We start from the raw sequence: 12,126 nt of genomic DNA on the forward strand, positions 1-12,126 counted from the left end.
AATATGACTTCAGAAATAGGTGAAAGAGAAACATGCCAGAATACTGAGACACTGATGAATGTGGTATAGCTGGTGTCAGGCTTTTTTCTAAATAACCAGAACTGCTTTTGACAGTATAAAGGCTAGACCTCAGATTAGTAGTGATAGAAGCCTCACAGGAAACCTTGAATCAGGAAAAGGCTGAGCCAGAATATCTGCAGGGACCTATTACATTGACTCAATTTAACTTTTTAGTTTGCTGGGCCAGTATAATGAACATACATTTGAGAGGCCTTAGCAACTTAACAGACCCTAAGAAATGATGAGATCCTGTCTCAAAAAATAGAGGAATAGGGATGTAGCTCAGTAATAGAGTACCCTTAAGTACCAAAAAAAAAAAAAAAAAAAGTGTTGGGGGTAGGGCAGCTATGGTTGTACACATCTGTAAACCCAGCTACTTAGGAGGCTGAGGTGGGGGGATTACAAGTTTGCATCCAGGGCAAATAGCAAGATCTCATTTTAAAATAAAAGGGCAAGGGATGTGGCTTAGTGGAGCACTTTGGTCTTTGATGCAGGAGGCCTTGGGTTTAATTCCCTATACTACCAAAAATTTTTAAAAAGTGTCATAATATTTGGAGCAGAAAAGCAAATAGTGTGTTCATATGCAGTGACAATATTATGCAGTAAAGTGTGTCTATCTTTGAGATTTTTTTTTTTTCTAGTTTTTTTTTGTTGTTGTCTTCCTGGTACTTGAGATTGAACCCAGGAGTGCTTTACCACCGAGCTACATCCCCAGCCCTTTTTACTTTTATTTTGCTAAACTCAGTTGGCCAAGAACTTGGAATTCTCCTGGCTCAGCCTTCCAAGTAGCTGGGATTTCAGGTATGTGCCACCATATCTAACCTTGATCTCCACCCACTACCCAGGATATAGCTCAAGTTGGTAGAGTGTTTGCCTCACATGCACAAGGCTCTGGGTTCAATCCCAGCACCACAAAAACAAAACAAAACAAAAAAAAACCAAACATTTTATCATTGTTCAGTTCCCATAAAATTAATTTAATGCTAGACTCAATCATGCTTAAGCTTTATGGTGACATGTAACTTCTGGCTACATGTGAAATTTCACCTACAATTATGTAGCATTCCTACATCCCCCTCACCCCTTTTTTGTGTTGGGGATCAAACCCAGATCCTAGAGTATGCTAAGTACACATTTTACCCCTGAGCTGCACCCCTTAGCCCTCCCCACATATTTTATGCTTAAAACAGAAGTTTTCCCTGATTTGGGAGATGGGCCTAAGGATATGACAATCTAAAGATGCAATGCCCACATCCCAACTAGTGTAAAGTACACAAGGTCCAGGTAAGCTTCAACAGGGAGGCAGGACTGTCCATTTTACAAAAGGGTAAAGAAGGCAAAGATAGTAGGATTCTTTCATGATTGATGTGCATGACACCAGGCACAGCCAGTAAATAAATACGTGTTGGCTTTGCTGACCACCAAAATCAGTGGTATGTTAGGTTTGCACCAACAGGTTTGCCAGGTGTGGTGAGTGTAACTAGGAGACTAAGAAAGGAGGATCACAAGGTTGAGGCCATCCTCAGCAACTTAGTGAGACCCCGTCTGAAAAAAAAAAATTTTTTTTAAGGGCTGGGATAAAGCACCCTTGGGTTCAATCTCCAAAGGAAATCCCTATATCACTGCAAAAGAGAAATACTGGCAAAGGATTACATTTTCAGCCAGTGAAAGAACTGCTGAGCTGGGGTTGTGTCTCAGTGATAGAGTGCTTGCCTGGCATGTGTGACGAACTGGGTTCGATCCTCAGCATCGCATATAAATAAATAAAATAAAGGTCCACTGATGACTAAAAAAATATTTAAAAAAAAAGAACTACTGAGTAGGGACAAATGGATTTATGTCTAAACCTCAGTTCTTACATGAGAAGTTGAATGTTATGGATACAAAATTCCTTTTATTTACCAAGACCAAGTTTCTTGTTGCAGACCACTTCAGAGTTCAGACTTCTTACACTAAAAGTTCCTAAATTCCTTTATCAACTGTTTGAACTCCTATCATGTGCCAGGATCTGGGGATGAGATAAATGGAGTGAGACGTATGGTTCCTAATAAAAGAAGCAAAACCTTAATATGTTTTTGGTAAGTTCTATGGAGTAAACCTATCACAGTGATATAGCAAGCCTAAGCAACTTAGCAGGACCCTGACTAAGTTTTTTTTAGAAGGGGGATATAGATAGGTAGAGTGCTTGCCCCGAGCATTCACGAGGCCCTGGATTCCACCCCCAGTACACCAAAAAAAACAAATCACAGGGACTGATGTGGGAGTGTCGCTACTCCCAAGTGGATTAGGCAGTACATGTGAAAGCCCATAACAAGCAAGAGTGAGACTCCTCCCACTAGGAACCAGACAGGCAGCTTTGTACACAAGAAATCTCAAGAAGTAAGTTCATGGCAAGTCTTATAAGCTGTTTAAAAATAACTGAGAATAACTGGAAGCTTCAGGTTAAGTTTAGGGATAACAGGCTAACTCATTTTTTTCTAAAGATCATGCCACTCAATGATGCACACCTGTAACCTCAGCTATTTGAGAGGCTGAGGCAGGATGATTGCAAATTTGAGGCCAGTCTGGGCAACTTAATGAGAACTTAGTGAGAAAATAAAATATGAAAAGGGCTGGAGGTATAAATCAGTGGTAAAGTCCCTGGGTTCAATCCCCAGTACTGCTGTCCCCCCACCCCCCAAAAAAAAAAAATCACTGATGGGAAAGGAATAAAAGTGAACAGCAGTACAAATGTGAGATTTGTCTGATGTTTAAGAGTTCTCTCCTCTAAATCATGAAGTCAGCAGAATTGATTTATTGTTTTTCTGGTACTGGGTATTGAACTCTGGGGCGCTCTGCCAGTGAGCTACATCCCAACCTTTCTTATTTTTTGCTAACTTGCCATCTTCCTGCCTCAGCCTCCCAAGTTGCTGGGATCACTGATATGTGCCATCACACCTGGCTTAAAGTTTTATTTTAAAAGAAGAAAAAATACCTTTTTGGACAGGAAATGGACCATTCATGAGGATGTATGATTCTGGGTACAATCTGAAATCAACCTTGATGTTGAGAAAGCCATAAATAAGGAATAGGCTGTGTCTCCTACCCTAATATTTGCTTAGTACCTGATTAGGTCAGGCTTTGCCGCAAGAATTTGCAAAAAGCACCAGAGTGCTAAGGGGTAGAGGAAATAAAATAGGATCCCCCAGATTTTAAGAGACTACTGAGAGATTGAATATAGTGTTTAGAAACAGGTCTGAGGTCAGAGTTCTAGGATTAGAAATCTCATCACCACCACTGATGCTCAGATTAAGACAGATGACTGTTAACCAACAGTATAAAACGGTAATTGTGATGAGAAATGTAAAACAGTTGTTAGACTTGTACCTTAAGATTGATTTTTGCCAGGCATGGTGGCATATGCCTGTAATCCCAGTGCTCAGGAGGCTGAGGCAAGAGGATCAGAAGTTCAAGGCCAGCCTCAGCAATTTAGCAAGCCCCTTAGCAACTCAGTGAGACCCTGTCTCTAAATAAAATACAAAAAGGGCTGGGGATGTGGCTCAGTGGTTAGGGGCCCCAGAGTTCAATCCATGGTACCAAAAACAAAAGATTGACCTTTTTGATACTGTTGTCTTGGAATAGAACTAATCTGTCCCACATAGACAGTGAATGTTTGTGAGGGATGATGAAGGCCAAGGGGATGACCCTGGCCCAGTTTTGAAGAATAACCCAGGCCTTCACATCCATGAACTTCTTCTTGAGTAGTCAGCCATTTGGGGCAGGGTTCTGGGCACACACCCAAGCAAGGCCCAGGCACAGTGGCAGCATTCTGAGAGGCACTTGAAGTCCAAGGGAAAATAAACCCTATCCTGACTTTCAGTATCACTGCCTGGTAGAAAAGCAGCCAGATTCCTCTAGGTGGAGTGTGAGAACTTGGGCGGGGGGCTAGTGCAACACCCCCCATAGGGGTTTTGCGGAAGGCACAGACCTACTGAGCTACACCTCAGCTCTACTAAGCAAAGTCACTGTAGCTCAAGCATTGCACCACACTTCAGGCATGCCTGAGGCAGCCTCTAACCTAACCCCTGCCTGATTCCCAGCCACACAGTGAAGTCAGACTGAGGCACAGACAGTAGGTCCTCATGGCATTCTATGTAGTATAAGGAGCTTGTCTAAAGAGCAGAAAAAAGTTGGCTGCCTGTAAGACATCCCAGAAAAAGACTCAGTCTCAGGGTTTTCTACTTTACCACCGAGGAGAACTGAAGTGCAAAAATGGCAGAATCAGCTCTAGGAACCCAGAGGGGAAGGGCAAAAGATCTGATGAAATGAATCCCAAGAGTTCTGACAGGTTTGTAGGGACCCAGGCCAAATATAATCCACACATCCATCATCTCTGCTGAAAATCCACAAGAACCCAGTAAGGAGCATGGTTGCCTTCCAATAATTAAGGCACTTGGGGTTTAGAAAGGTTAAATGATCTCTTCTTCCCCAGGTGGTAAAGAGACATCTCCGCCCCTGACCCTATTCCTGATGTTTGTTCTCCATAGCAGAAAACAAGGGTGAAGCGACTGAAACATTAATAAGCAGTTAGCATAGGGACCTGCAGTCGTAAGGGGACCTGTCCGACACACAGATGGCAGGTTTCCAAGCTCTTCATAGGGCAAGGCCAACAAGGCTGCCAGTGTTGGTGGCCCTGGCATCAGGATGGTGGCTGAGAGGATTAGGAAAGTTGAGTGGCTAGCAAAAGGACTTCCTCCATGTGCTGTGAGCACGAGTCTTCCCCCATGTTGGGGCATGGCCAGTACACTTCAGTGGCTGTTTGTGAATGAGTTCTACTGAAGTTCAGTTTAGCTGGGTGTACATCCAACAATCTACACGTCCCCACCTTGAACTGCACAGCACTGAAAAGGGTGGAGAAATGGATCACCACCTGTCAGGCAGGAAAGGCAAGCCAACACTCCCTGTGTACCTACCCCTTCTCTCAAGACCTTGGGGACACTGGCAAGGAGCATGACTTACCAAGAGGTCAGAACCCAGGGGCACTGGCCTAGTAGCCATGGAGTGGGTGCTGCTGTTGGCCCTGGACCTACTGACTGTTGGACTAATGGTTCAAAATCCAGGTTCCGCAGGATACCAGAACTCAAACCCAAGTCCTTACTGTGGCCTTGGGCATGCAACTTAGCCTCTGAGCCTCCTGGCTACTGAATGTCAAATGCAAATGACATGCTTTCATCTCAGAGTTGTTTAGGGCAGTAAATGTAAAGCAATGTAAATGTTGGCTATTATTATAACAAACTGTGCTAGGCCCTGAAGAGCTTGACAAGTGCAAACTAAAGAAGGGTCCCAACCCTCCTGGAGCTCACCAGCTAAGTAGACTGTCGCATACAAAAATCCCAGCAATTTGGGAGGTCAAGGTAGGAGATCACAAGCTCAAGGCCAGCCTCAGCAATTCATCTAAGTAGAAGGGGGTTGGAGGGACCTGCCAACATTCCAGCTCTGCCCTTTGGGATCACATCTAAACTACAGGGCCATCCTCAGGAATGAGACACTTCTACCATCTCTCTGCCTCTGATTGCTCAACTGTTCATCTTTTGGGTATTAAGAATTGAACCCAGTGAGCTTTACCCCTGAGCTACATCCCAGTCCTTTTTAAATTTTGAAACAAAGTCTGTTGTTGAGGCTGGGCTTGAACTTGGAATCCTCCTCACAGTTGCTGGGATTACAGGCCTGCTCTACCATGCTCAGCTAGGTTAGCTAAACTGCAGGATTCCAGCCCAGCAGTGGCCACCTATGAACTCTGGTTCTACGCTAGCCTGGCCCTGGGCTGGCATCCAGTTTCTCAAATGACTCATGGCTATGGATGAAGCTGAGGATGGTTATGGAGTAAGGTAAAGGGTAGTATATTCTCAAGAGAAACACATCATTCAAATAGTAGCTTACATATATTTATTATACGAGTGTCATGCATTGTTTCTAGGTACTGGGCTGTTTTTCCTCACCTCTACAATCTTTTGAAGAGAATATTCAATAAATGAATAAAGAAATCAGAATAAAACCACAAAATATACAAACTGGGTATAATGTTGGGTAATGATGGGGGTTGGGCCTTCAAATTCACAACAGGTGGTCTGGGAAGGCCCTCTGATTTGGTCCTGAAAGTAAGACCTAAACAGGAGGGGGTCATTGAGCTGAAGATGTAGCTCAGTGGTAGAGCGCAAGCATGAGGCCCTGAGCTTGATCCCTGGCAGCAGGGGTGGGGGTGAGTGAGCCCTAAAATGGTCAAAAGGTAGGTCCTTCCAGGTAGAAAAAGACCTTGAGACAGGAAAAATTTTGAAAGGAGGGCCAATGTGGTTTAGAAAAAGGTGGGTAAAGGGGGTTATTTTATCTCGAGATGATGGAATATGAGGTAGAGGCCAAGCATTTTAGGCCAAGGAAAGGACTGGCATTTTACTTTAAATAGGAAGTTGCCAAAAGGTTGTAAGGAAGAGAGTAACCATCTGATGTGTATTTGATTGACAGAATCATTCTGGCTACTGAATAGACACAAAATTGGAGAGAGACCAGGAGAAGGCCACTGTAGTAGTCCTAAGTAGAAGAGAACAGTTATGAACTGGGACTCTCAAAAACACGGAGACATTTGATATAAAATGTGCTAAAGAACTGATGAAAGGAAATAAAAGAATCAAAAGATGGAGGCTGGGGACTATAGCTTAGTAGTACAGCACTTGCCTGATATGTGCAAGGCCTTGGGTTCAGTCCCAGTACTACAAATTTGGCTGCAAGAGATGGGTGTTCGTTAACATTTAAAGAGATGGTGAAGACTGGAGAAGTGGTTTTGGTGTGCAGAGACTGAGTTCCACTTCAGACATAACCAAGTTTGAGGTATATGAAAATAACCAAATGTTAAGTAGATCTTTTGAATTCCTGAACCCTGAGCACACAGGAGAGGTTTGGGACTGTAGATGTAAATCTAAGAGTCTTCATCTATATCAACATTATGGTACAGAAATAAAATGTGAGCCACAAATGCAAGCCACATAGTTAACTGAAAACTTTTAATAGCCACATTTGAAAAAGAAACAGGTGAAACTATATTAATGTATTTTAACCTAATATATGCAAAATATTATTTGAACAAGTAATAAGCATTAAAATGAATTGAGGGGGCTTGCACTTATAGCTCAGTAGTAAAGTGCTTGCCTAGCATGTGTGAGGCACTGGCTTTGATCCTCGGCACCACATAAAAATAATTAAGATAAAGGTATTGTGTCCATCTACCAAAAAAAAAAAAACACAACTTTTTTTTTTTAGATTAATGAGGTGCCAAACACATGTAATCCCAACCACTTAGGAGGCTCAGGTGGGAGGATCTCAAGTTCAAGGCCAGCCTCAACTACTTATCAAGGCTCTACACAACTCAGTGAGACCCTGTCTCAAAATTTTAAGGGCTGGAGATGTGGCTCAGTGGTTAAGTGCCCTTTTTTCAGTATCAGAAAAGAAGGAAGGAGAGGCATAGCTCAATAGTGAAGCTTGACTGGCACACATGAGGCCCTGGGTTCGGTTACCAGCACCACCAAAATTTTAAAAAGGCATTTTATATTCTTTATTATACTAGCTTTTTGAAATTCTGTGGATATTTTGCGCTCACTTATCACTTACGTGGCTATGGCTACCTGAACATCACAATTCTAGATGGTATACAATGCCCAGGGAATTGGTGAAATCACACAGAATAGAATTTTAATCTCAGCACTATTGACATTTGGTGTGAGTGCTGTTCTAATGCATTGTAGGGCATTTATTAGTATCCCAGGCTTCTACCTCCAGATGCCAGTAGTACTCCTCAGTTGTGACAACCAAATACAACTTCAGACATTGCCAATGTCCCATCAGGGGTAGAGATGAGAAGTCACTTCTGCCTTTACATGATGTGAGCCACTCCACTTTGTACTTCCTGGGCTCTAGAATGACAAATCTATTATAGCAGCACAAAACAAACCCCTCTGAGGGGAAGGTCATAGCTTTGAACACCCAGAAATTAACAACATTAATACACTACTTATAACACGACTTACTACCATTACAGACCATTTGGGTATAGCAACTCTTTCCAACCAGCAGGAAACCCCAGGAGTAAGTCCCTCACTTAAGCCAACGTACTTTTTTAAAAAAAAATTTTTGAAACAGAATGCTTTTATTTATTATTATGTGGTGCTAAGGATCAAAGCCAGCACCTCATATGTGTTAGGCAAGCACTCTGCCTGCCACTGAGCCTCAGCCCTGGCCCAGGCCAACATACTTCTGAGTACAGTTTAAGAGACCATCTATGGTCTTGCAGCCTAATTCAAAGAAAAGGTCATGGGACCTGAGTGAAGAATAATTTCTAGTAGAGTAGAGACATATAAGAATAAGCCAAATATGACAATGTGCCCAAATGGAACTGGAGTGGGTGTACTGCAAATCAAGTACAGCAGGAGCTTTCACCAAACATAAGGAAGTTCTCAACATCACAACTAAACTCTGTCTTGGACTGTCAATGGGACTACTTTGCCAAAGAAAAATTTTTCACAAGTTAAAGGAATAAGTCAAGATAGTGGTGCACAACTATACTCCCAGTGACTCTGGAGGCTAAGGCACAGTGCAAGTTTAAGAACAGCCTCAGCACTTTAACAAGACTTGTCTTAAACAATAGAGATGGGGTTTCAATCCACGGTACTGAGAAAAAAAGCCACTAATTTAAAGGCGCATCATTTATTTATGTGCTACTAAAATATAAACTATGAATGATAAAACTATGATGTATGCAAAACCAATTTTCAGACAAATCTTAAAAACTGGTCTAATAATTGACAAACTATATCCATTTCATTCCTAAATTACTCAAAAAAAAAAAAAGGGACAGGGTCTTGCTGTTACTCAAGCTGGCCTCAAATGACCCTCCTGCCTCAGCCTCCACATTAGTTGGGTTTACAGGCACACACTACTGAGCCCAAATTTTTTCCTTTTCAGTTGAGCCATGTGTCCAAAATCTGGCTCCCTGTCTCTGGGTCTTCTGCACTTCATAGATGTGCCATGCTGAAATTCTCCAGGAAACTGTTTTCCATACATCATAGCTCCCAGGCTACTCATCTGATTTTCTAGAAGAAACTTCTATTGTTCACTGCAAATGTCTCTTCCTTCAAATAAATTCAAGTCTATAAATAAATCAGGACATCCTAGTTCAACTCAATAGGTAACCTACTATTCTAATACTAGGGAAGCTCCAAATTCAAAGGGTAGTGTCAATATTCCTTACACTGTGAACTTGAAAGGTCCCATCTTGTTGCATAACTAAGGAAAAGACAAACGCCTTGGATGCAAAGGTACTGAAGGAAAAGGCACAGCCCTTAATGGAAGCACCAACACCTAGTGGATTGGGAACTCCATTTTCCTCTGTTGGCCTTGAACAAATGAGGCAATACTGGAATAATAAAAGGTTCAACTTAGCTTTGAAGGTTCACTTATTAGCTAAGCATATCCTCCTTCTGTGTCTTACCTCCTTAGCAGACAGGGAGCATCCCTGCTTTCTAGCTTGGGAGTTTTACCTGCCATAAAGTGCTAAAGTTCCTATTCCAGTCAGATTTGCACCTACCTAGTGAGAGGCTAGAGGGTTCACTGCATATTAAGCCATCATCTTCTGGCTTAAGAAGAGTGTTGTTAGCACAACAAAACTTTAATCAGAATAACTCATGAATAAGATTTATCAAATAGTAGGAGATTTTAAGTCCTCTGCCCCACCTTCCCTAGAAGCTACCACTTCTAGGTGGCTTCTTTTTTTTAGTTGTTCCTCACCTGTTTCTGAATAAGATGTTCCTAATTCTCCATTTGCTGCTTTTTAAAATTACTGATTTCTATTATGTAAAACAATTGCTCTTATATACATTACCTACCCATCCATCCTTCATCAGTTACAATTATTTTAGTAAATAAGTATTGTATTATGACCAAGAAAATGTCAAAGTTTTTGGTCTGAATGTTTGTTTCCCAAAATATTCTTACGGGGAAATCCTAATTCCCAAGTATTAGAAGGTAAGGGCTTTGGGAGGTGATCCAGTCATGAGGGCACAGCCCTCATAAATAGGATTCTACCTGCCCTTATAAAACTGGATTTAAAATGCAATTATAAAAGAAACCCAAGGGCTGGGTTGTAGCTCAGTGGTAGAGCGCTTGCCTAGCACGCGTGAGGCACTGGGTTCAAGTCTCAGCACCATATACAAATAAAGGTCTATCAACAACTAGAAAAGATATTTAAAAAATAAACCTGAGATTTCTTACTACTGCTGCCATGTGAAGGCAACACAGAAGCCAGATTTTTTTTTATTTCCAGCTTCTACAACTGTGAGAAAATTCTGTCAAGTAGAAGTTACTCAGTTTATTTCTTATAGCAGCTCCAACTAAGACTAACCCCATATGATAGTACTAAGTTTTTTTTAAAGTACTAAACCCTTTTTTACATGTTTTGATATGGTCTAAGTTGCTGAGGCTGACCTTGAACTTAAGATCCTTTCCCAGTCACTGGGATTATAGGTGTATGCCACCATATCCAGCTCATTTACTTTCTTTGTACTTGACCAGTAAATTCAGCTGTGAATTCTTCAAATGAACCCAAAATTTCTTTTGTTTAAATACATCGTTTTTGTCTTTGAGACATGTCTTACTTTTTCCTGCTTCAATCTGAACTACTATTCTCCAACATACTGCAGAAGAAATCCTGGGATTTCCCATCACAATCATGCTAGAAAATCTCTGCATGACATCATGTGTTAAGAATTCAGACCACTGTGATTTCAGCAAACTGAAGTGGCAATATCTGCATTGCAAATGGTCTACACCTCACTACTCTATCCCCTTAGACTCCACTCTAGTACTGATATAGCTCGAGGGTAAAGAGCCTGGTTCAATTTAGCACTGACCTAAGTCAACCCCAATATGGAGGATGCCTGGAAGACCTTTTAAGTCAAAATGAAAGGTCCAACACTAGGGCTGGGGGTGTAGCTCAGTGGTAGAGTACATGTCTGTGGGAGGCCCCAGCTCCAATCCCCAGCACCCACCAGGGAAAAAAATAAATAACTTTTAACACCACATCAAACTCCAAGATCTCCCTCACAGGTCCTTTGACCTTCACAGACTCAGACTGGGTCATGCCATCACTACCAAATTGTGTGACTACTCCCATCTCCACCAGAATTCCAAGAATACATCGTTTATTTGCATACCCAAGGCTGAGAAAGGATAGACACTATGCCTACACCTGCATATTCTGCTCATAAATCAACACAGTAAGCAAACAGTACTTAGTGAAGCACAAAGCCAGCTCACAGATAATCACACGTGGAACAGAATGAATCGTAGAATCTAAGGAAAAATTCAGTATATCAAAACATTACTCTTGGGTTGGGGATGTAGTTCAGTAACAGAGCACTTGTCTAGCATACACAAGACCCTGGGCTGGATCCTCAGTATTACAAAAAGGCATTACTCAAAAAATCAACTCCTGTGTGTCCATTTACACAGCAGACTATGTAGCCTCAACCCAAATTATCCTTGATTAGCAACTTAATTTCAGAATTTTTAACACTGAAAATCAGTGTTAAATTCTTTTCAAATCACCTCTGATTTGGCCCAAGGGATTGAACCCAGGGGTGCTTCATCACTTAGCTACACCCCTAATCCTTTTTCTTGAGAAAGGGTCTCACCAAGTTGCTGAGGCTGGCCTCAAACTGAACTTACCATCTTCCTGCCTCAGTCCAAGTGGCTGGGATTAGTCATGCATCACCATGCCTAGCTCCCCCAAGTTTAATATGGTGTGCTTCCTTTCAGCAAGTTTTTGTTTTGCTTTTTTTAGTTGGAGATGAACACAGTATCTTTTTTATGTGGTGATGAGGATTGAACCCAGTGCCTCACACTTTAGGCAAGTGCTCTACAACTGAGCTACAACCCCAGCCCCAGCAAGTTAAGTTTTTAAAAGAGCTCTAGTATGGAATGTAACATATCAAGCCAGTCCAAACTGAGCCATAAAAAACTTCTCATCTGTTACATGGAAACCAG

This window comes from Sciurus carolinensis, chromosome 11 (genome assembly GCF_902686445.1).
Source record: "Sciurus carolinensis chromosome 11, mSciCar1.2, whole genome shotgun sequence".
Classification (NCBI taxonomy): Eukaryota; Metazoa; Chordata; class Mammalia; order Rodentia; family Sciuridae; genus Sciurus; species Sciurus carolinensis.